This window comes from Chinchilla lanigera, unplaced genomic scaffold, assembly GCF_000276665.1.
Source record: "Chinchilla lanigera isolate Chin_1 unplaced genomic scaffold, ChiLan1.0 scaffold00057, whole genome shotgun sequence".
Lineage (NCBI taxonomy): Eukaryota > Metazoa > Chordata > Mammalia > Rodentia > Chinchillidae > Chinchilla > Chinchilla lanigera.
This window is the reverse complement of record NW_004955458.1, coordinates 14076562-14100521: the sequence shown is the minus strand read 5'-3', so window position 1 is coordinate 14100521 and position 23960 is coordinate 14076562. Positions and strand designations below refer to the sequence as shown.

The window sequence follows — 23960 nt, the reverse complement described above, 5'->3', positions numbered from 1 at the left end:
TAATTTTATCTTATTATTTTTTAGAGCAGAGTATATCTACTGGGGAAAGAAAGCTTCTGTTTGCAAGAGACAGAAGGGGTCCAGAGTGGGGTGCCTGGAATGAGTAATTTTAACAACATTTAACCTTCCCAAGAGCACGGGAAGAAAGAAAAATTAAAAGACTGAAAAGAAAGGATCCCTCTGCTGAGCCAGCATATTACCTACAGAAGTCTGACCCAGGTAACATCCCCAAAGAAAAGATCCAAATCATTCATGAATATTGACAGTGAACTCTTAAGTGTAATTTTAGCAACTATAATTGGATAGTGTATTAAGGAACATTATGCCATAACCAAGTGGATTAGCTATTTCAAAAATAATTTCATATATCAAAATAAACTCTAGACAGATCTAAGTATATAAAATAAAAAATTTTATAATAAAATGATACCATAATGTTCTTATGATTTTTTTTTTTTTATACCAAGAATCACTCAGGACCTTGTGCTTGCCAGGCAGGAGTTTGTGCCACTGAGCTATATCCCTGGCCCGTTCTTATGATTTTAGTAGGAGAAAGTCTTTTCAAGAATGAGGCAAAAATCTAAAAGCCATAAGAGAAAAGACTAATTTGTCTATATATTTTTTTCGATTCTGTGGAGAGGAAAATTACCAAACACAAGACCCCGGCTTTTAGTTTTCTCTTAGCCTTATAATAAGCTCACTTTAAATCTATCATTTAGCCCCTTTAACCATTTTTCCTGAAATCACAGTAAAGTTTCTGGAATCTGATGGCAGTCACTCTGAACTGAAAAGAGTATTTTTAAATACCTCAAATAAGGAAGATGGAGTTTTACTAAAACTTAGAAATATTTAAGAAGGACAGGAGGTAATGGACAGAAGGCAGGCTGCTCAGTTACAAGCTGCTACCCAGGACGGCTCCTCGGTTAAGGAGCCACATGAGCAGAACCCAAGGCACGTTCGCCTGTGCTGCGGAATGGCAGCTGGGGATCCCACAGCCCTCCTCCACTCAATAAGAAAGACACACTTGGCCCTTGGGAAGCAGAGACCCTGAAGAAGTTTATGATTAACTTACACATCTGCTAGATAATCTCTCCTGTTATTGTTTTTATCAAGCAGAGAAGACTAAACATTTGAAATGATCAATAAGCTTAATTACAACTTGGAGCCATGTTCCCTGCTGTGAAATGAATTCTCACTGCCCTGACTAGGTTATGTGTGTGCAATGTACACGTGGTATTGCTACCCTAATTTTGGTTTAGAGTTGCTCTGAGTTCCCTCCTTGTGGATTCGCACTAAAACTCAACATGCTCAAATCTCAGTTGAGCACGTATCGGGGAAATTGGCACTGTGGAATCTACAGATAAAATTTTATCTTTTAATTTTGTTCTGCAGTAAAACTGTTCTGTGTGAGAAAGCTCATGATTAGAATCTAAGTCTTCTTAAAATCAATGTCAAGAGAAGCTTTTGTGTCAAGAAGAGAGTGAGAGAATAAGAAAGTAACATTTAAAGAGATTATTTGTTGGGGCTGGGGATTTAGCTCAGCGGCAAAGCGCCTGCCTGGCAAGCGCAAGGTTGTGAGTTCGGTTCCCGGTACCGGAGAAAAACCAAAAAAAAAAAAAAAAAAGAGGTTATTTGTTTTTAACTGAAGTTGAATTATTGTACAAAACAATCATATTTCTAAACAGCAGGAGTTGGCCAACTTTTTTCTATGAAAAACCAGATAGTGAATATTTAGATCTTTGTGGGGCATACTGGTCTCTCACAATTACGCAGTTCAGGTAGAAGTAGTTATACGAAATTGTTAATGAATAAACATGACTTATTTACAAAAACAGGTGGCAAGTGGGACTTGGCCAGTAGGATATGGCTTGTAGGAGCCCTGCTTTAGAGGCTATGATTATTTATTTCCACAAGTACTTAGGAAAATGGGGAGACAGAAAAGTAGCACTAGTCTTTTCTTTGATTTCTCTACCCATGAAGATCAAAATTAAATATAATTGTTAAAAACAAACAAACAAAAAAGAAAAGCTAAATAAGTGGAGGTTAGTAATCTTAGGATGATACAAAACATTGATGCCCGAACATGTCCAGGGCCATCATACTTTTGCAATAGGACTTAACAGCTGTCTCATCATGAGATGTTTTGATCAGTCATACCCTGCCTCCCTCCTGCTTGTCCTGTGTGCGGTCTGATTACCATTGTGCGGGGTGCTAAATACATTGTACAGAGTTTCCTGCCTGGGGCAGGAAGAAGTAGCCAGCTCGCTCTGGCTGTGTCCCCAGTCCTGGTGTGCCAGCCTCCCTCGGGCACATGGACAGTTCTGTGGCTGTGCCCGGATCGTCACAGCTACACAACTCAATTAGAACTCTTTAGAAAGTCAAGGTCATACGCTGGATTCCTTTCCTTGATTATTTCTGAGACTCATGGGGACCTGGGTACGTCTGTGCTGCTCAGTAAGTGCTGGCTGAAGGGAGCTGCCTGGGCTGCTGTGCACATCTACTGACTGGTCACTCAGGGGACTTCTGAGGGCCCAGTACCCAGCACCCTTCCCTCCTTTCTTCTCCCCCTGCCAACTGCGAAATGAGCTCAGAGGTGCGATCTTTCAACGTATGAAGGAGGATCTCAGAAGTTCGCTTTTATGGCCATCAGCAAATAAACTGACATCACTCAGCCCTAAAGCAGTGTCAGCAGCTCCATCTTAACTCTCAGTGGTGGTAGAAAAGCCAAATGAGCCACGGGAAAGACATCGTCCGGTGGGATTTTTAAAAGACGTATGTTTCCAGTCCCTCAAGAGTTTATGTCATTTTTTTTCAAAGATTACTGTACTGAGTGTCTCAGAACAAGGCCCAGGTTACCCTGTGTACCGGGTGATGGGCTGACAACCCAGCACTACCGCCTGTCTAAGGCTGGGACCCATGTTTCATGGATTTCCCTCCCAGTTAAGGGGTGCAGTGAGAGGAACTTGTGGAGATTTGCATGTCAGGACTAGAGCCGCCGTCTACTACTTTCTAGAGGTAGCTGCAGGCAGATGTGGGGGCAGAGCAGGGATTCTCAGTGGCTTCTAGGGACTCCTGATATGCTCTGGGCCCAGCTGCTTTAAGAGCATCTAGGATGCCTGTTGTTCTGTAGTGCAGAAGGTGGGAGGAAGTTTGAGAGGAAATAGAGCAGTGTGAGACCTGTAGGAAGTGACGCCGTCAGAGGCTAGGCCTGTGCGTTGCCGTATCCTAGTGCTCAGCACAGCATCTGGGGTGTGGTGGGAAAGAAAGAAAGCAGTGCCGGTCAGAAGAAGGAGAGGGAGGGAGGGAAGGAGGCGAAGGACAATGGTGTCAGGGGAAGCTTGTCAGTTCAGCTGGTTCATGGAAAAACAGAGGCAGTTAGTTAATGATAAGGCATCTGAAGGAGGGAAAGGAGAAGAAGGAAGGAAGGAAGGAAGGAAAGAAGGAAGCAAAGAAGGAAGGAAGGAAAGAAGGAGGGAAGGAAGGAAGGAAAAAAGGAGGGAAGGAAGAAGGAGAGAAGGAAGGAAGGAGGGAAGGAAGGAAGGAGAGAAGGAAGGAAAGAAGGAAAAAAGGAGGGAAGGGAGGAGAGAAAGAAAGAAAGGAGAGAAGGAAGGAAGGAAAGAAGGGAGGAAGGAGAAGGGAAGGGAAGGGGGAAGGAAGGAAAAGAAAAAGAAAAGGCTAGAGGGAAAAAGGAGGGGAAAGAAGGAACTCTTTAAGGAGGCTGTTGTTGCACTCTTTTGGTGTATTGAGGTAGGGTGTTGCTATACAGTTCAGACTGGCCTTGAATTCTTGGTGATTCTCCTGTCTCAGCCTCCAGAGTACTAGGATGTACTGGCATGTGTCACTATACCTGGCTAGGAAGGAGTCTTCCAACTTGGTGTTAGGCATCCTTGTTTCATATTTTTGATGCTTCACCCATAATTAACCAAAGATTCCAATGTACCTATCAAAACTAGCCCTTTCCCACTCTAGAACGATAGGGATTTAACATGCACTTTTTCTTCTATAGCAGGAAAATAAAAGCTCCTAATTCACAGCATTTGCCAATTCCTGCAGTATAAATGCTTTCACCACAGAGAATTTCACCACCAACACGACATCACTGACTGTGAAGGTGTGAAAGGTGTCCCAGTCACCCTCCTCAACTGGGTCATCGGGGCCCATTGAAGCCCTGCCTGCATGGGAGGTTCACAGACCCAGCACCTGAGCAGCCAGGAGCAGCAGCTGGCATTCCACTGAGCACCAGGTCCCAGGGCTAAATCCCCAGGGCCAGGCCAGCTCTGTGCAGGGAGCCACCTTCTAAGCACCCGAAAGTTCACCTGGCTCTGCCCCCCAAGCGCTGTGTGGGAGGTGGCGTGGACAGAAGCCGCAGCAAGGATCGAAGCCACAGCGAGGATCAAAGCCCTAAATGTGCAGCAGGGCCCAGCTGCCTCTGGGTGCAGTCTGAAGTCTGAAGCTGCAGCCCCTCCCCATGGCCTGGAAAGCGGAGCCGCAGCTGTGCTCTCTGCGTTGGCGGGAGCTCACGCCTGGCGCTGCGCACACAGGCGACGCCTGAACATGTGCAGAAGCAACTGGGGTTCTCTGCTGTGGTTGGCAGCTGGCCACGTCTCCAGTGGAGGGGGGGCAGGGAGGGTCTGTGATCTCCTACAGTCGTCTGAAACTCTCCTGAGCGTCCAGAGGAAAGGAGGACACTTTATAATGTGGGCAGCGTCAATGCGAGTGAGTAGAGTTAAGAGAACAGACAGAGGGTTAGGCGGAATATCAGGAACGGTTAACGTCCACAGGTTCTAGGATTTTGCCCTCTTCTTTTTCTTTTTCTTTTCTTTTCTTAGCTGCTGGGAGAAGGTAGCTGGTGGGCACAGGAGTAGCCAAACAAGAAATTCTTCACAGTGAAACAAACAAAAGATGGGCTCATATGCTTAAAACAGAAACTCCTTTCTTTTGTGGGATGTTACCTTATGTCCCATAGCTTCCGCGTGTTCGGCCCTGGATGGGATCTGACGTTTCAGGGACATTCTGAAAACACCGAGGGATATGTCACACCAGCACTCACACAAGTGTTTGTAACAGCTTATTCATAAAGAGCTGGAAGGCGGAAACAGCCCAGATGTCCAGCAGTGATGAGTGACTCAGTAACGTGTGCTATCTCCGCACAATGGTACGTGGTCGGTCATAAAAATGATTGACGTACTGGCACATCCTTGGTCCTGGATAAACGTGCAGCCCTTACACGGAGAAAGAAGCTGGGCGCAGAAGGCCTGTGTGTTACATGATTCCATTTGTATGCAGGGGTTAGAGCAAGGAAGCCTCTGAGACCGAAGGAGATGAGCAGTTATCTAGAGGGGGGATAGCAAAAGGATATCTGGTTCCTTTTTGAGATGATGGAAATGTTCTAAAATTGTGGTGATGTTTGTACATTCTGTGAATATATTACAAACCATTAAATTGTGCACTTTAAATAGGTGAATGGTACACCCTGTGACTTGTACTGTAATAAAGCTGTTCTAAAATGCAGAGGCGTGCTGATCAGAGAGTACAGTGGACCCCAGGTTCAGCCGCTCCCCCAGAGGACTCCAGCTGAAGCTCACCCCTGGGAATGGTGTGCAGAGCATGCTGGTGGATGTACGTGGGGCCCCTTATGATGAAGAAAACTCTCCAGAAACTCAAACCAAACAGCACCGAACACAATGTAAAGGCAGATAAGAGCTCGACGTGGGTATGCAGGCTTTCCCCCTCGCTCCCCAGTACAGATGTGTACCGTTCCTTAAACTCAATCTCTTCTCCCTCCCACGGCCTTTCTCTCTGAGTATCTGGACCATCTGCTGCCGTGTGCACGCGGTCACGCACGTCTTCCTCCTTCACACACCCGCTGACGTTACTGTCACGTTGGCATCGCCAACTTAACCCTTGCAAAGCCACACTCTCTAAGCCTCCCATGGTCCTGCTCCGCCCCTGCCTCGGAAGAGGGCGACCCTGCCCCCTTGGTCGCTTAGGCCACCACTGTTTGCGTCTTCCTTGGCTCCTCTGTCTTAAATCCAATCCATCCTCAATCCGATGTGTTAGCAGCGGTGTGTGGTTTCACATCTCACCACTGTTCACTGCCTCTGCTGCCGTCGCCCGCTTCTCTCGCCCCTCGATTATGAGAACAGCCTCTCATCCGCTCTCTCGTCTTCTCCTCTTCCCCATTGTGGTCTGTTTCTTAAACAGCAGCCTGAGTGATCCTGAAATGAGAAGTCAGCTCATGTCCCCTTCTGCTAAAAATTCCCCAGGAGGGTCCCGCGCTTTTAGAAGTTTAAAATGACTGTGCAGCGCCCTGCAGAGCCTTCGCAGCGTGGGTGTCCTCCCGCCCAGACCAGCTAGCTCTCCTTTCACTCGCGCTGCTCTGTGGGTTTTCCTGCAGCGCTGCTGCCAACCCTTACACTTTCCACCACGTGGGGAATAATCTTTGAGCTGCCCTCAGCCAGCCCAGGTGTGCCGGGCGCCTCAGAGGCGCAGCACCGGTGCCTCTCCCTGCCTGGACGGCCCGTTCCCTAATGTCCACATGGCTCACACCTGCCCTCCCGTCAGTCTCCCTCCACTGGATTCCAGGTCAATACAAGCACAGGTTTTGTAAACTTTGTTGAATACCCTAGGCACACAGTTAGTACTTGAAAAACGTGCATTGCACGGAGGAACGATTTCTATTTTGATACCACTTACTGAGCCACACCTTTGGCTTCTGGACCTGGGCTGGGGTTGCGTGGACACAGGGCCTGATCTGCCAATCAGGAAGAAGTGGGTGCGTGAAAATATCCTCCTATCTGTCTTCACTACATGTCTCCTAGTTATCCTCTTCTCCTACTCTGCAGTGTCTCGATAATCGTCATGTCAGCGGCAGAACTGTCACAAGGCTAAGGGAGGCCACACTGAAGGAAAACAAACCAAAACAAAACAAAAAAAGCTCTGCAAAGAAGCTGGCTCTTGGGGCTGGGGATTTAGCTCAGCGGCAAAAGTGCCTGCCTGGCAAGCGCAAGGTCGTGAGTTCGGTTCCTGGTACCAGAGAAAAAACCAAAAAACCAAAAAAAAAAAAAAAAAAAAAAGAAGCTGGTTCTTGTCATATTTGTCCCAAGCTACAGTTCTACTCCAATTATTGGGGTATTTTTCAGTCTCTGTGAAAAACAAAATTCTTTTCTTGCATCAGCAAAAGGATGCTCAGCCTAGGCATAATTCCTTGTCCAAGAATCTAGCACTCAAGAGGATTGTGGCCAGTCGGAGGCCTGCATGCATTACATAGTAACAGGCCAAACCAGTGAATAAATGAATGAATGAATAAATAAGCATCCTCGTTTGTAAGCCTTGGAATTATTTCTGCTGTGATCCCTTTATGAAAACGTTTCTATTTTTCTGCTACCCCTTTATTTTCTTTCTTTCTTAAAACGGTTTTGTCTTTTCTATAGCTATTCTTAGCAAGAGTGCTTCTAATTTCAATAAAGTTCACAGAAAAGTTTCAAAGATGCCTCAAATGCACAGCGTACAATTCTGCTTGTACGGAGAAGCTTCCGGGTGCCGCCGCTGTCACCAAGCGTTGCAGTGATTTAGGTGACAAACTGCATCTGTTGCCTGCGGAATGAATCAGAATGATTCTGCAGCATCCGCTGGACTGTGGGAAAATAAGGACTGCTCCCCCAGGGAGGGTACGCCAAGGCTGAGTGGACAAGAGGTGGGGCCGGGACTCAGGCATCCCGAGGACTGCTGTCCGGCCTCTTCCAAGGACACGGGGTCACTCAGAACCGTTCTTTGCACACCCCGCTGCCTAGACAATTTAGGTCTTTAGAAGCCCTGAAGTTAAATACAAACAGATCAGGGACTCTGCTCAGACATCTCAGTGGCACAGCGGGGGCCTTCTTACATCATTTCCCACCATGGCTCCAACAGTGGGGCTTCCGGACCTGCCCTCTCGACTGCCCAATACTGTCAAACGTCCTCAGGGCAACAAGACAGCTGGAAATATGCAGCCATATTGATTAGCAGCATAGCGCTAACCATGGTGGCCAAGGGACCATCGTGGGAAAAGGTCCAGTGACCTGCTAAATCTGGAGGGGCTCTAAGCATTAAAGTGATATAGAGCTAAACCACTAAAAAGAGAGAGACAAGCTTGGAATCCCAGCTACTCAGGAAGCTGGGACAAGAGACTCTCAAGTTCGAGGTCATCAGGGGCCAACGTAAGACCTTGTCTCAAAATTTAAAATGATGATGATAATAACTAATAATAATAATAACCATAATAATAATAAGGGGTGAGGATATAGCTCAGGACTCCCTTGGTTCAACCCCTAGTACTGCAAAAAAAAAAAAAAAAAAAAAGGAATATAAAAGACTCCAAGAATTTCTGTGTTTCCACCTGTAATACTTTGAGAAGAAAAGTACAGTGCCTCTGACTCGCTGGTCCTGGAATACACAGGTTGGTCTGTCTTCGGAATGACATAGCTCCCCCAAGCAGAGGTTTCCCTCCCATGGAACGCTCCTGAAGGTAGGAAGCATTCATGTGGACCCAACACTCCCTGCTGAGTGCCACCTATGTATCAGGAGTCACAGCCACCCATTGTACAGATTTCATTTCCTAATTCCAGCAGCACAGTTCTGTGGTGATTGGGAGAACAAATCTACCCATTTCACCCACACAAGTGTAACTCAAAGCGTTTGGCGGTGCCTGTTTAGATCACAGGCACTTTCTACAAATGCGAAAACCAAGTTTCTCGGTTTGCATCCACCCAGCAGCAGGTGCCCAGGTGGGGTCAGGCAAACCACTCACTCAAGGGCAGAAAGAACAGAAGTGAGCAGAGGGGGCCCTTGGACCAAGTGCTGCTCTGCCCCCATGTAGAAGACGGACAGGAAGAGCGGTTCTGAGAAAGCTCAGCGGGCTGCGGGGCTGTCCTGCGGGCACAGCTGCCTGCCGGAGCAGTCTCGAGGGGGTCGAGCCCCCTGTGCCAGGACCCTGCTCAGGGAGCTTTCAGGGAGCGAGGCTGGGTGGACACAGAAAGGAGGGCGGCACCTGGGTGCTGCAGGAGGGGCGACGATGCCCGCGCAGATCTGAGCGGCACATTCCCACAGCTTCCACGCCAAGGCTTAGAAAATCAAAACCAAATCCCCCGTTCAGCTCACCTGGCTGGCTTTCAGTGAGCCTGTGACTCACATCCGTTTTCTCTGCATTCCACACTTTCCTCACTACGCCTTACTGGTGACGGGATGGCGGAGTTTTAGGTTATTTGGAGTGAAGGAATTAGTTTGCTTTATTTTTTAATAAATCTTCTTTCTCGTGTGCTGCAGTCAGCTTGCTTATAAGTAGGAGACTTTTGTCACCTGTCAGGTTGTCCAGCGCAGAACTTTATCCAAGTTTCTGGGTATAAGCTTGAGCCAAAAGAGAACACGATACCCCTGAAAAACAACCAGGGCTCTCTGTGCCCCCAGCATCTCTGAAATAGGACTTGCATTCTTGTTGGAGATGCAGTATTGTGTCTTACAAAAGACTTTTTTCCGGAGGCTGAGGCTGTAAGACAATAAATAGAAACACCAGCTTCAAGCAATGGCAAAGACACGCTTCTCTGCTCCCTTCTTATTTCTCTGTCTCTCTGCCTCCCTCTGCCTCCTACTCCCACCCTCCCTCCTCTCTTCCTCCCTCTCCCCACTCTCCCTCCCTCCCCCCTCCTTCCCCCCACTTTCCCTCCCTCCCCCCTCCTTCCCCCCTCTCTCCCTCCCTCCCCCCTCCTTCCCCCCTCTCTCCCTCTCTCCCTCCCCCCTCTCTCCCTCTGTCTCACTCCCTCTCCCTCTGTTCCTCTCTCCCTCCTACACTTTACCTTTGTGTGGATTCCATCCAGTCCATAAGTATCATTGAGCACCTACCTGTCCCAGGAACCAGAAATGCAATGGTGAATTGGGGATAGTGGAGGCTCCGTAATTATGAAGTTTTCCATGTAATGAGAAGAGAACAACAAATCACAAACCAATAGTACCCAGAAACTAGGAAGTGCTAGGAAGAACACGAAAGAGTGTGTGAAGCTTGTGAGAAATGAGGGAGGAGGCGGGGCTCAAATGGCATGCCCAGGAGGTTTCTCATTCCAGGGCTACAGGAAGGGAGCCAGCTGTGGGGTGGGGGGTGGTCAGGGAGGAGCATCCCAGGCAGAGAGGACCTTGGAGGGGAAGGCAGTGCCGCAGACACAGGTACAAAGGAATGTTGGCCTGTGGGGCTGAAGCCTGGAGAGGACACAGGGTGCCGTGAGCCAGACAGCAGGAGGGGACCGGCTCACACAGGACCTTATAAACCAAGGTGAAGACCGGTTTTGCTGTCGGTGGAGGTTCCTGGAGAGTTTTAACCAGAGTCATGCTAGGAGCTGATTTACGGCCGGGGAGGTGGCTGAGGGAGGCAGGCACAGAATGGAAAGGTGGTTTGGAGGAGCTCCCAGTGGTCGGGGTAGGTGGTGGCCCTGGAAAAGGCGGTGAGAAGTGATTAGCTGTGGGTAGATGTCAAAGCTCTTGGGCTGCTCCTACAGAAGTCGGCAGAAACCTAACTTCATCTGTGATGGAGGCTGAAATAACGGCCTCATGGATTTTCACACAGGATGTCAGCAGTGTGCACCATGGACCTGGGGCAGGGCCGGAGAGCTTCACCAAAAAGTGAGAAAGAAGCCAAAAATATGGCTCCACCTGCATGATGAAAGGGAGATCGCCTCCAAAAAGCAGAACTCCATTCAATTCCTTTTTTGTGTTTTGGATTCTAGGTGTATTCAAGTCCTACCACTCAAAGATTATGTCTTTTCTGGTAATGGGTTGTGATTGGACATACCTGGGGAAGCTATAGGACGTGCTGAGGAATTGTATAACACCAGCAATAGCTAACTATTGTATCATGCGTACTACGTGGCAGACACTATGTGCTTTATTATCTCATTTAAATCTCATACCAATTCTATGACGCAGGATTTTTTTTTTTTTTTTTTTTTTTTTTTTGGTTTTTCTCCGGTACCGGGAACCGAACTCACGACCTTGCGCTTGCCATGACGCAGGATTATTATCACCATTTTATAGGTGGGGAAACTGAGTCACAGAGACGCTAGAGGAGAGAACCTGGTTACTCTGACTTTGAAGGCCCTCTTTAGCTAAATGGGGTGGAGCTCCACCAACTCCAAGGACAGGATCTTTACCTAGCAACCCGTGGGTGGCCTGCATGTACAGGCCCCTCAGAGGTGGCTCTGTAAGAACGATAGCCATGGTGCTGGAGTGGTCAGTGTAATGTGAACATTCCTACTGTGTGCACTCTGATATGTCCTAGCTGCCAGAGGCTTGACAGAAGCCCTGGAGGAGGGTGCTGTGACCCCAACAATCGAAAATTACCAGTTCACCCATGCCACGGCCCAGCTTTAGCAAAGACACTGTTTTCCCCATGGCAAGGACACACTTGTCCGCAAACTCACTCAGCAATTGTTTGTTGATCCAGCATTGCACCAGGTACTGAAGAGAACAGAGAACAGGCAAACTCCCTGCCTTCTGGACTGCGCAGGTCAGAGGGGAACACCAACAGCACAAGAGAATTAACAACACAGAACACATGTGGAATACTCAAGCAGCAGACTGCAGAGTCAGAGGAGAAATGCACGAGCTGAAGAGAAATGAGGATCTAAGATCCACTTGAGCTGAGTTAGAAGAGGAAGCAAGATTTTGATAGAAAAGGCAGAGTGGGTGAACGATGGAGGTTGCTCTGGAGAAGTATCTGAAGTACGTCGAAGGAATTCAGAACCTACTGCACACGGAATCATTTGGCTGTGCTTCTGCCTAAGGCCACAGTCCTCCAAAGCTCAAAAGCATTTGCCATCTGGTGGATGATGCTACTATTAACGCAGCACAGGAAGCCACTGTGATGGAATTTCTGTTATGCATGGGAGACAAGGACAGCAAAATCTAACGGCATAAAGAATGGAAGAAAAATGTTCTTGGGAAGAGCCCAGGCTCAGAGTTGATTGCTCTTAAGAATACTTCATGAACAGTAGCCAAGAGTTGCTCAGAGATCATTCATCAATAATTGATGTTTTGGGAAAGCAGCAAAAAAACTGGGCCTCTGAGAGCTCCTAATCACCTCCTGCCTCCTCCACCCACTCTCTCAGACATGGGAAAGTCTGATGGGTCCTCAGTAGTGAGAATCAGTTGGATGGGAGCAGAGAATAAACAAGTAGTTTCTAGTGAAGGAAATCAGTTAGAACTGCTCCTCCCCTGTCACATTACAGAAAGGAAAACAATGTTTGTGTAAGGTTGCACTTAAAATATTCTGGGAAAGGTGACGGGAGGTTGGAGCAGTCCTCTTCACCACATGCATGACGATTGCATTTTGACACTTTTCTCCAGCATAGTAAGTCCCCGACTTACAAGTTCTGTTCTGGGAGAACATGTGTAAATCGGATTCATTTATAAGTCCAGTGAAGTGAGTCTTACACACCTTTGACACAAATGTACAATGTAAAGCGTAAAAAATATTCAGATGTTCCACGGTCTTGTCCCTGTTCTTCAGAACTGTGCCCATGGTTGAATGATTCATGCTATAAGAATGAGCAACGTCTACCATCTTTTTTTTCCTCAGTCTGATCTCTCAATTATCTTCGTTTTTATTTCCATAGTTATTGCTTGTGTTTCCTAAGAATCACCACTGCCTTTCCTCTTGCTTCCAGACATCCTGGGCTCTGACTGAGCACTGTACTATTGTACACTACTGCACTATTCAGTAAACACATAGCAGTGTATCTGTGACAATGTCCAGCAGATATGTGAGCTAATTCCACAAATTTGTTCACATCTACCAGTGTTCATGCTGTGAGGTCTACTTGTATCTGTGAAAGTTCACAATTCAAATGTTTGTTAAATCAGGGACTTACTGTACTAGAGATTGAACCCCAGGCTTAGGGATTGAACCCAGGGCCTTTGCACTGAGCTACATCTCCAACCCATTTTTCATTTCTTACTTTGAGACAAGGTCATGCTATCAAATTTGCTATCTTCCTGTCTCAGCCTCCCAGATTGCTGGGATTACTGCAACAGCAAGTAGAAACACACCTGGGATTCTAAGACAGATTTATGCCAATGGGCACTGATCGGGATCCCTCCCAAAATATCAGGTGCTGATCTCTGGTGGTCTAGGCCTCATATGGAATAAGCAAGCAGGAATTACAGAGGCAGAATGGCTTGTCAATTGGGGACTGGCTTAGACAATGTGCATCGTAGTGACCAGCTCTTTCTAAGACACAGGAGCAACTGGATCTGCAGCTGGAACTACTACCTGGGCAATGAAAAAACTGAAGTATATGACTGGCGGAGGTATTTTCTGCTATATTACAAGTATGCACCACCATGCCCAATTACGTTTTGACACTTTGAAAATACCAATGGATGTGAAGTGATAGGAGAGAGAGGGCAGTTCTGGTAAAATGCCCCTCAGGATGCCAGCCTTCTGCAGTAGTCAGTCAGAGCACACCCCTTTATCTTCTTGATGAATAAGAACTCTTAATAGTGACCCTACAACTTAAATGAGGAACATAATCATCCCTCAGCATCTGTAGGGAATTGGTTCCAGGACCTCCCATGGGTACCAAAATCCACAGATGCTGAAGTCCCTTAAGTAAAAAGGTGCAGTATTTGCATACACGGTAACCTATATGTAATCTGTGTGCAGCCTACAAGTGTCTAAGCATCCTTCCACATGCTTCATCACTTGTAGATTGCTTTTAATATCTAATGCAATGTAAGTCCCCTGTAAATAGTTACTATTCTATGTTGTTTAGGAAATGATGATAAGAAAAACTTTGCATGTGTTCAGTGAGTGTATTTCCCCCCATGTTTTCAATGCACTTTGGCTGAATGCGTGAATGTGGGACTCACAGACGCAGAGGGCTGGCTGTGCTTTCACTCTTTTGTTGTTCTCTTTGAGTTCTGGGATGATCTTTTTCACTCAGGGAGGATTTTACTTGTCTACAGTTGGCTGTCATAGACTTGATCTTTATAGTTTCCTTCTTTGGTTTGATATCAAAAGAAGCCTTTGGCATCTAATATTATAAACTACTGGCCTGTATTTGTTTTGGTTTTTTAGCTCTAATCTATTCTATTTTTGTGTATGTCATAGTGTAATAATCTATTTTTATTTTTCTTTCACAAACAGTTAACCACCTTTCCCAGGAACACTTAGTGTTTTATCCATTCTTTTGGTAACTTTAACCGTATCTGTATTATGCATTAAATATTTTGTACACTTGGGTGTGGTAGACTGTGCTAACACAGTCTTGCCAAATATCCCAGAGCCCCTCCCTGCAAGCTGTCTGACGAGAGGGGAAAACAGTCTGTTGACTTTGGGTGTGGCCACATAGCTTGGGTTGTTCAATGAAATTCCAGCAGGATTACCATGTGTCTCTTATAACCAGAAGCTTTAAGGGCCAGCAAGCTACTCAAAATGTTTTTTTTCTTTTTGCAATATGATTATTTCCAGACAGATGCTCCTTCATCATTCTGGGTCCCAGGATGAAAGCAACACAAATAAGAGTTCCTCCGATCCATGATGAATATATAGCTTGGACAAAAAAAAAAAAAGATCTTCGTTGTAGAAAACTACAGACATTTAAGGGACTTTGTGATCATGGTACAGTCCTGACTCTGGGGTGCTTCTGGCCTGTCTTTACTCTCATAGAGCTTCATTCTTAATTAATTGGACCTTTCCCTCCTAAAACTAAAAATGGACAGGAGCCCTTGTTTGAAAGTTCTGGGAAAGCAAATTAAGAAATAAATATAAATCATTCACTCAAAGGTTTTCCACGTTTAACATTTTCTTCTACATCCAGCATTTGCTGAGGACAGCAGAAGCGCGGCATTGACCTTGTGTGGAAGCCGGGGCTTGGTGTTATACACAGCTTCACCAACAGAAGGGGTCTTCACGGGTGTCGGCATCACTTGCACCTGGGCACTCTCTCTCTCCGTCAGTTCCTCAGCTTGGATTTAAAGCTCCATGTCAAGTGATAGCATTGTATTTCCAGAAATGGGGTGGGAAAGTGAGGAAAGGAATTTACTAGGAAAATGCTTCAAGGTAGTGGAGCAAACGGTTGTACAAATTTGCCACAGTCCAAGTTCCTGCAGCCTGTGGGTGTGTGCACTCCTCCCAAGGCACGGGTGTCTGGAGACTCCTGTCCCTCAGGAAGGCTTTGAGCCGCCTCAAAGATGCCAGTGTAGTGTAAACACCACTGAATCTGGAAGGATTTGATGCAAATGCCAGGAGGGCCTTCCAAGGGAGGGAGTTTTTCAGTGCCCCCTCCTTTGGGAAGTGACTGGTCTGCCCCTAATAGAGCAGAATACGATCCTTGCACCAGTAACCCTGAGAGATGCCATTGAGGTCCAGGGAAACCTTCAGGTTTGCATCTTCCCAGCTTTGGAACTATCTTTATGGCCTCATATTTAGCCAGTAATGAAAACTGATGGCTTCTAGTTAGACTCACAATTGTATATGACAAGATCTAAGTCTGCTCCTCTGCCCAAACTTTGACATTGAACAGCAGCCAATATGTGATTCACTGTGGAGCTCAAAGTCAGAGCATACTGTACTGTTTCCAACGGCATTTCTGCTCCGGCCCCCTCACAACCATCTCCACAGCTCAGTAGAGATTCGCAGACACATAAATCAGAGTTGGCTAAGTTTAGGGAAGGATGGAGACCTGGACACCACCCAAACAGAGAAGTCATCCGCAGAACAATTAGTCACCAGCAACACACGTCCCGTGTAGCAGGAGAACCTCCTCAGTGCAGAGCAACTGACAACAGAAGCAGCTAGAGAAACAGAAAACGTTGGTGAAGATTCTAACACAAGGCCACACCTTGAAGACTGAAATGAAGAAACTGAGAATTCCTTGCAGCTATACCAGGAAACCCCAATATGAAAGAAATAATCAAAAACTGCATCGGGTCCAGCGTCAGAGCAGTGGTGAATTAGGTGGGGGGAAGCAGAAAAGATGCTAGCTGGACCCAGCCAAAGGTATTTCCTCCATCTCCTAAAGGAGAAAGACTCCGAGAGAGCAGTGTACATGTTGCTGGTTACACGTTATAGCAATATTGATGGTACTGTTTATCAAACGCAGTATGGCTCTCATTCCATAGCTTAGGTTCAATCATTCCAAACTCATAAATATATTTTTCTATTCATAAATTCTCAAGGTGAAGAATCCTTTCAATCTTTGCTTCAGTAGATATCTGAACTGGGGAATCAGGATTTGAGTGCCCACACCAGCCCGTCCGGTTGACCAGCACCCCAGGGAGAGCTGCACCATGTGCTGAGGCTGGTCCTGTCTGGGCAGGCTTCGAGTTCCCCTTCTGCTGTTCTCTCCTCTCATCCTCAGAGTGCGCGTGTGAGACAAGTGGGTGGATCTTTTAAGGGTAAAGAAATGAAGGCACGGTAAAGCCAGAGTCCTAGAGCTGGCAAATGACAATTACTTTATCATCAAAACCAACTCTCAGACTCTAACTGGCAAATTCTTTCAGAAAAAGGTTGTGAATACTCAGCGCTCACTGTAACAGAGAAAGAGTTCTCTGAGACACTTCTGTGGACGGCCTCCTGGGTTCTTTGGGACCTGCTCTAAGCCCGGAGGTAAGCTCTCTGCAGCCATATCCAAGCTGTGAGGTCTCACTGCACCGTGGACACAGCTGATGGACCGAAAGAGAACACCCCACACAACATAAACCCTTCAGACTATGCCACCTATTTTTAAGTACCGCGTGCTAACCGATTGAGCCACTGGAGCTTCGCCACCTATTTTTAAAAATGAGAAATATAGACAGAAAGTCATTGGAGTTAGGTTCTGCCCAAATTTCTCAAACAGTGCTTCTAGGATATTGATAAGGTACTTCAATAAGTATCAAATTTTAGGTTTTTGTTTAATCAACTCATCATTTTCTACTACTTGCAGTCCAAGAAGCATGTGCAACACGTCTTTCTCAGTCAAACCTGGGCTGGGATCTGAGTCTGTCTTGGGGCAGTGTGTGTCTTGCCCTGCTTTTTCCCATTTGCTTTCTCTCTTCAGTGATCGCTTCTGCTGCTGCTTTCCTGCCTTGCTTAGCAGAGGCAAGTCCAAGTACTTTCTCTGGGACGACATTTTCCCCTGGATTCACCAGCTACTGACCTTCTCAGATGACCGGGAAAAAATAGATGGCCAGAGAGAAAAGCTGCACCTCGGTGTTTGAGAGGGATAAATGGGGAAGCCTGAAGCCAGTGGGATTGCAAAACCCTCGTTAAAACAACAGACTCCTTCTCTAATTGCCTCAGCTCCTCCGAGCACTAGGAAAGTAGTAACAGTGTGTCTCAGGCCCGCCGGAACCAGCTAATTGACTTACACTGCAGGCCAGGCCAGTTCGGCCTCCACACAACCCCTGCCTCTGACTCCAACTGACAATCCATAAAACACCAGGTCAGCAGGCTGGTGGATAAACAACACTCAGAAAAACATCACGAGGTCTCAGTCTGCACGTGGAGTCAGAAAGTAAAATAAAGCTCATCACTTGGAACCCTAGTCGTGACTCTGCCTGAACTCAGAAAAGTAAGGCTTCCTGCCTTCCCTCCCACTCGATAAGGCGGAGTGCGGTGGCCATAAATTAGAACAGAGGACAAAGAGCTGGGAGGCAGCCCTAGCAGCGCCCTGGAGCCTCCCTGCAACTCTATCGACCGCTCAGCAGGACTGTGGGAAAGACAGGTCAGTCACGGACACCAGGAAGGCAGATGATTTGCACAAGGGCCTGGAGGATTTCATTCAGAGGCTTCCTCTAGCAGGTACAAGCATGGGTAAACAAAAGTATACTTTATGAGCCCCTAGTGTCTCCTTCAGTGCAGTTAAGGGTGTTTTTAATTGGTTTTCTATTCAGATGCATTAAATTAACCTTAACCAAAATACTGCTTACTTAACTCAGGGAAGGAAAATTGGATTTAGATTTAGAGTTGATATGCAGATACAAAGTAAGCACTGGAACCTTAATATTTTACCACAGTGCACAGGAAAAGTGAAATGCCAGTGACTTTTGAACTCCTGATTCAAATACATGGAAGCACTATTGTGTCTAAAAGCAACCTACTTTTCATTTTTCAGCAAGATATGGGAGAGAAATCAAATATATTTAGATGTTGTGAGAACATTGGGCCAGGCATTTTGAGAACTGGGTGTGAGGCCAGGCATCTCCCTACTTTAAAAGCACTTTCTTCTGTGGGAATGAAAAAATAAATGATCCCAAGGCTAGGCATTCTCTAGATTTCCATCCATGTCTAAATCATGCTTGTAAATTGCTATTTTCTTTGTTACTTATTACTATTCTAACATTAGGCACAAATTCTACCTCCAAACGTCCTGTGCAAAATCCAAAGCTAGTAAGCTCTTGTTTGTCTAGGTTCTAAACATTCCCCAAACTCAAACGATCAGGATAGTTTCTGTGAAGCTCTATGACGTTCATCATGATAGGGACCTCATGGCACAATAGCCTACACTGCCTTCTGAACCACAACCAGAGGTTAATTTCTGTTCAGAGTGGTTTACGAAGTATGTTATATTCTAATTCGATTCCAGAGAAATCTCAGGAAATGAGGGACAGGGTGAGGAGTTCAGAAGAGACTAAACATGCTATGTCCTTCCGCCAGAGTCTCCAAACCTCAGGAGTGATGTTGTGGTTTGCATTGATTTTTTTCCCCATTGTAAGTAAATCTCCTTTCATTTGCACTTGCCTCACTTCCATTAGTTTTTCTTGGCATCCAGAAGGACATAATGGCTTAAAAAAAAAAAAAAAAAAAAAAAGCAGCTAAAATCAGAATCCTGCCAAGCCAGCACACATAAAGAAGAGAATCATAGACAGTTTTATTTCTTTGGATCTTGAAAGGATTGACCCAACTTGGGTGGAAAGTTTCCTTACATCCGAAGTTACATCTTTGGCTTGAAGCAGAGAGTTGTGTGGCTGTGTGCAGCCGTTTCAGATGTGTGTCTTTCCCTAGGAAGAGCGTAAGTGCTCGGTAAAGAGAGTCAGAGTACGCGTGCTGGTGGGCAGGATGCTGTCACTGTGCAAGCCATCCCGGCCCCTGAGGGGTCTGCACAGCAGGCAGCCTCTACCTCAGTTCATCAGAGAGCAGAGAACTCACAGCTGGGCGGAGCAGGAATGAAGGTCAGTGTCCAAAGGAGGAGCCTCTGCATCCCATTTACATTAGGAGAACTCTCAAAAGAGGGGAAACTGTTTGTTGTTTCTTTGCTATTCTCTTTAATATCGTAGCGTCAAGTATCAAGACCAACAGTATCAAGACCATTAAACTCTAAAGCTGGAGCAGCTGGCTTCAAATCTCGGCTTAGATGTTTCCCAGCTGAATGGCCCTGGGCAAGTGGCTTAACCTCTTTGTGCTTCCTTTTCCCCACTGTAAAATGGAGATAACTGATGATAATAATCTGTTTCCTAGGGTATTTGTAAAGAAGAAAAGGCTTAGAATACTGTTAGCACATAGTAAGAGCAACACGCAGTTTCTTGCTTATCTGAAATGCTGTAGGTTTTAACAACTTCTCCTACAGGCCAGTTTGGGCATCTTGAACATGATCACATATGGGGGAGAAGGTGAAAGTCAGTGGAAGTAAGTGGGGACTCAGCCTAGCTTTCATGCAAACTGGTTCCAATGTACCATACCCCCTCTCCATGCGTGGCTCTTCCCCACAGCCCTCTGCCCCTCTCCTCCTGCTCTCCTCTCACCGTACCCCAATCAGGATGCTGGTCAACCTCTGCCTCCCCATTGTAGACCCCAAATTCTCACTGAGTTGCCTTTCCTCTCTCTGGATGTTCCTAAAGACATTTAACCAGAGAAGAATCTCTTTGCATACTACTTAGTATTGTGGTCAGTATTTTGGTGTTTTCTTTAATCACCTAAGGTGTAAGTTCCTTGAAGTTTTGGTGATCCCCCAACTTCTGAGTACAATGATCTTCCCATGGTTGGTCCTGTGTTTGTTCCTTGAGTGAACTTATGCATTTAAACATTCAAAATCATACAAAAATATTCAACTAAAAGGTGAGCTTAGAGTCAGACTTAATTCTGGCTCTGTCCATTTTCACGTAGAACATCAAGCAGTAGTTCTATCCGTGCTTTGTTTCCTCATCAGTATAATGGTGACAATCCTAATATCTCTGTTACTGGATTGTTGTAGGACTAAACGAGGCAATGTATCGGAAGCACCTGGAAGAGGCATTTTGTAAGAGTTCCATAGCTGTTAACAATAACTGATCCTTTTGTCTCACTACCTTCCTTGTCATTGTGATTGGCCTGGGCTATTTTCTTATACAGAACCATCCCTCCACCTGCCCATGAGCCCTAAGTGGAAACATTTATTCTAATGCAGTACAACCTTTTGGGGTGAAAATTATGGTCCTGAGTTAATTTCAAAAACCTATATATACTGGCATAGCACATTCTGTTTAAACATTGAAAGAAATAAGTTTGGTATTTTAGAAACATGTCCCTCAAAGGTACATTTTTAAATGTTAGTTCTTGAGAAAAGTCCTCATCTGTGAGTCACTCCGCCCCTAGCCATATGACAATGTAACCTGTAAGTTTACCTGTCTGAAGGCATTAAAAGGGCTCCAGGGGGCAAGCACTGTTTCCCCCAGTACAATAAGGGGAAAAGAAGGCACAGAGAAACATTTGTCTCCAAGATGCTAGAATTAGTGACACAATCTGCCCAAGAATAACTGTTTATTCTTGTCAAGGTCTTTCTCAAATGCCAGATGCAGAAGTATTCTTTTAAACACTGTGTAATTATAGTAAAAAGGATATACCACTAAATTGAACTTTGAAAAACCTGAATCTAGAAGCAGTTCAGAGGATGTGATTCAAATATGTATCATGTTGGTGACCTAGACTGTAGAAAGAAAAACTTCAAGTATTGTATCAATCAGGTCCCAGTTACCCAGCCAAACTAAGACTTATTTTTTTCTATTTTATTTTAACAGAAAGAAGAAAATAAAATCTGTTAACTATGGTATTAAAAATCTGAAAAGGCAAAAAGTGAAGGTCCATGACATGGCAGTTGTCAGAAACAACAGCCAATCCCAGAAGGAACAAAGGGACATTATTACAGTTTAGAAGCTCAGACATGCATTGCCATAAACTGAAACTCAGACCTCTAGAAGGAGCAGCTGTTCAGCTGGTGCTGGTTTCTCTGATCTTGGCGAGTGAGCTCCATGACTCCAAACCCCAACACAGAAACCAAACCAAGAGCATCAGCTGCCTGTAGCTGCCCGCAGCTGACATCTCTAAGGATACACAAAGCAGGGATGCTGATTCTATGAATGCTGGGACAACTGCAACCTGGGGTCAACAGCTGCCACTGAACGGTACTGCTGTCACAGAGGATGAGAAGCCTGGCTAGCGCAGAGCAGGAGCAGCAGGCAGAAAGAAGGTCGCCCTCCGGCCTCCAGCCCTCTGGTGTCTCACACATGCAAGTGGCAGAGGTAAACCAAGGAAGCAGCTGCACAGCAAAGAAAGTGCTGGGCAGGGTCAAGCCTTCCTGACCTCAGAAGGAAGCCAAGGAAAAGGCGGGCTGGCGGCTGAGACGATAACTAGCACACATGTCTGAAGGAGGGAATATTTTAAAAGCTTTGTTATTATTTATACCCCACCTAATCATGTGCCTTTCATCATTTACCTGGCTATTTGTGTACTTTCCATGATAAGGGAGGTAAAAAATTATCTTACCTTAAACATGTGTTTTTAGACAGCTAGGTTAAAATTATAGGTTTTTAAAAAGTGTAACAGCAGGTTATTTTTACCCCCAAACCATACAAAAATATGATTTATTCACTGCACTTATTTTCATCAATGGTATTTAACGTGGAGAAAAGAATATAGATGAATCTATAATTTTAAAAGGTGCTTGAGAGAGAGCACAGAGAGACTAATAACCCTGTAAGTGTTGTTAAATAACCACAATGAATAACTTCAGTCATGGGCATTGCTCATGGAATCCACCTCTTACTGGAAAGCTTGGAGCTTTTATAGTTATTATCTTTGAATTGTTAAAGGAATGAGTTGAAATTCCTAAACAAACCTGTTAAATCTTGGTTGCTTTTCATCTCCAAGTAACACTCAGAAGCTGTGAGGACAGAATCTAAAATACTGGGCCAAACAATAGTATTTCTATTTATTTAGCTCAATTCAAGCAGCATCCAGACAGTGACCACACTGGGCTTTTGCCACTGGATAGAACTTTGTATATGATGAATGAGTAAAACAAGATCTCTTATCAAGCTGCTGACAGTTTAGTGGAAAAGATGCTCCTAACACATGAAAAGCCTTTGCGTCTGGGCGGGTAACTTGCTGCCAGAATCTCCTGTCCTGCTCTTCGTGGGCACAGGGATTAGGGACCCCAGCAGCACCACCTACTTAGGTTTCCTTGAAGGAGCCTGTCACCCCGTGCTTAACTTCTCTCTCATGAGCTTGTGGTAGCACTCTGTGCCTGGGCCATGCAGTACCACAGGAGTGCCCTCCCAGGCTCCTCCCCTTTCTGGGGTAAAGTGCCAAGGGATGCCAAGGGTGACATCCACAGCTGTGTATTGAGGGTGCAGAGTGGACCCCTCCCTGAGTCTCTAAAAGACTGGATGGAGCAAAAAAAACCCTTTGCCGGCTCCCCCCACACTAACTGGGCTTTTGTTCTAGGAGCTTTAATATGGAAAAATATAAAGTTCTACTGCATTTAAGCAAATATACTGTAGATCTATTTGTTATAGAAATTTTATTACAGTTGAAAACCAATGCTCTGTATAGAAGGGTATGAAGTAGTCCTGTTAGAGTTGATAGAAGAACTAAAACCTAATCAAGGCCTTAATAACAACCACAGTTAATCGACTATGCTGAGGAATTAATCTTCACGTTAAGTGTCATTAAACCTTACTTCACAGATGAAGAAATCGAAGTGCAGAGCAGTTAGGTAAATGCCCCAAATTCACAGTTAACAAATAGAAGCACCGTAATTTGAACACAGATATTTCTGACTGGAAAGCCCTCACACAGGCAGGTGCAGGGCATGGTGAAGAAAGAACCAGGTCCGGTGTGTAGTACCAGGGGAGGTGGAGCATGGGCTGCTAGACATTTCCTTTGCAATACTCTTCTCCTAGAAAAAAATGCACTGACTCTCCCCTTACTCAAGCCATTCTTGACTTGTGAAATCAGAACTGCACCGCCCTCTCCTCCCTTGTCTATGCTGCCACAGCTGTGGGAAAGCCCCGGAATGTGGTTTAGGTCAGGAAGGTCCCGCAGACTGCATGCACTCACAGACAGGGCTTATGCAAGGGGACAGGAGCAGTGGATGTGCTGCTGGAGGACAGGGCATAGCACCGGGTGGGGAATAGCAAGTGACTGGGGCAGGGGTGTCTCCCTGCCCAGGTCCTCCCTTCTCTCTCTGCTTCCTGGTGGCGATGATGAGAGCATCTTCCCACCGCCAGGCCCTTCCTCCAAGCGCTTCCTGCTGTGGAGCCAGCTCACCGCGTGAAGAGTGAAGCTTCACACACTCTAAGCAAGAAGCCTCTCCTCCTCTAAACTGTGGGCGTTGCCTATTTTGATGCATCAACAAGGAAAGTGACTAAGACCTCTAGAATTCATTATCGGCAAGGTATTTGGAAATTGAAATTCCCCTAAATCCAGGCTTTTCCCATCTCCCCGCTCACTCACAAGCAGGAGCCCGGCCCATCTGAGAGACCGGGACACTGAACAGAAGCCAAAGAGCAGTAACAGGAATGATTGTTCAGTGTATAAATAGCCTCGGAGAAGGCTGCAAGGGCAAGTCAGGGCTGTTGGCCGCAGCACACAAGCAGCAGCTGACACATCAAAGGCAAATGCACATTACTTAAGATTACCAACTGTCAGGGGCTGGGGATTTAGCTCAGCGGCACAGCACCTGCCTGGCAAGCGCAAG

At 45.9% G+C, this 23960-nt stretch overlaps 1 long non-coding RNA gene across 1 annotated transcript; it reads right to left on the bottom strand.

The window, feature by feature from the left end:
* Positions 1 to 5660: 5660 nt before the first annotated feature.
* Positions 5661 to 10980, bottom strand: LOC102027274. The gene is made up of 3 exons (XR_262997.2): positions 9877 to 10980; positions 9139 to 9523; positions 5661 to 6218 (listed from the first exon to the last, which is right to left on the bottom strand). It is a non-coding gene; the product is annotated as an uncharacterized LOC102027274 (long non-coding RNA).
* Between the last annotated feature and the right edge of the window lie 12980 nt (positions 10981 to 23960).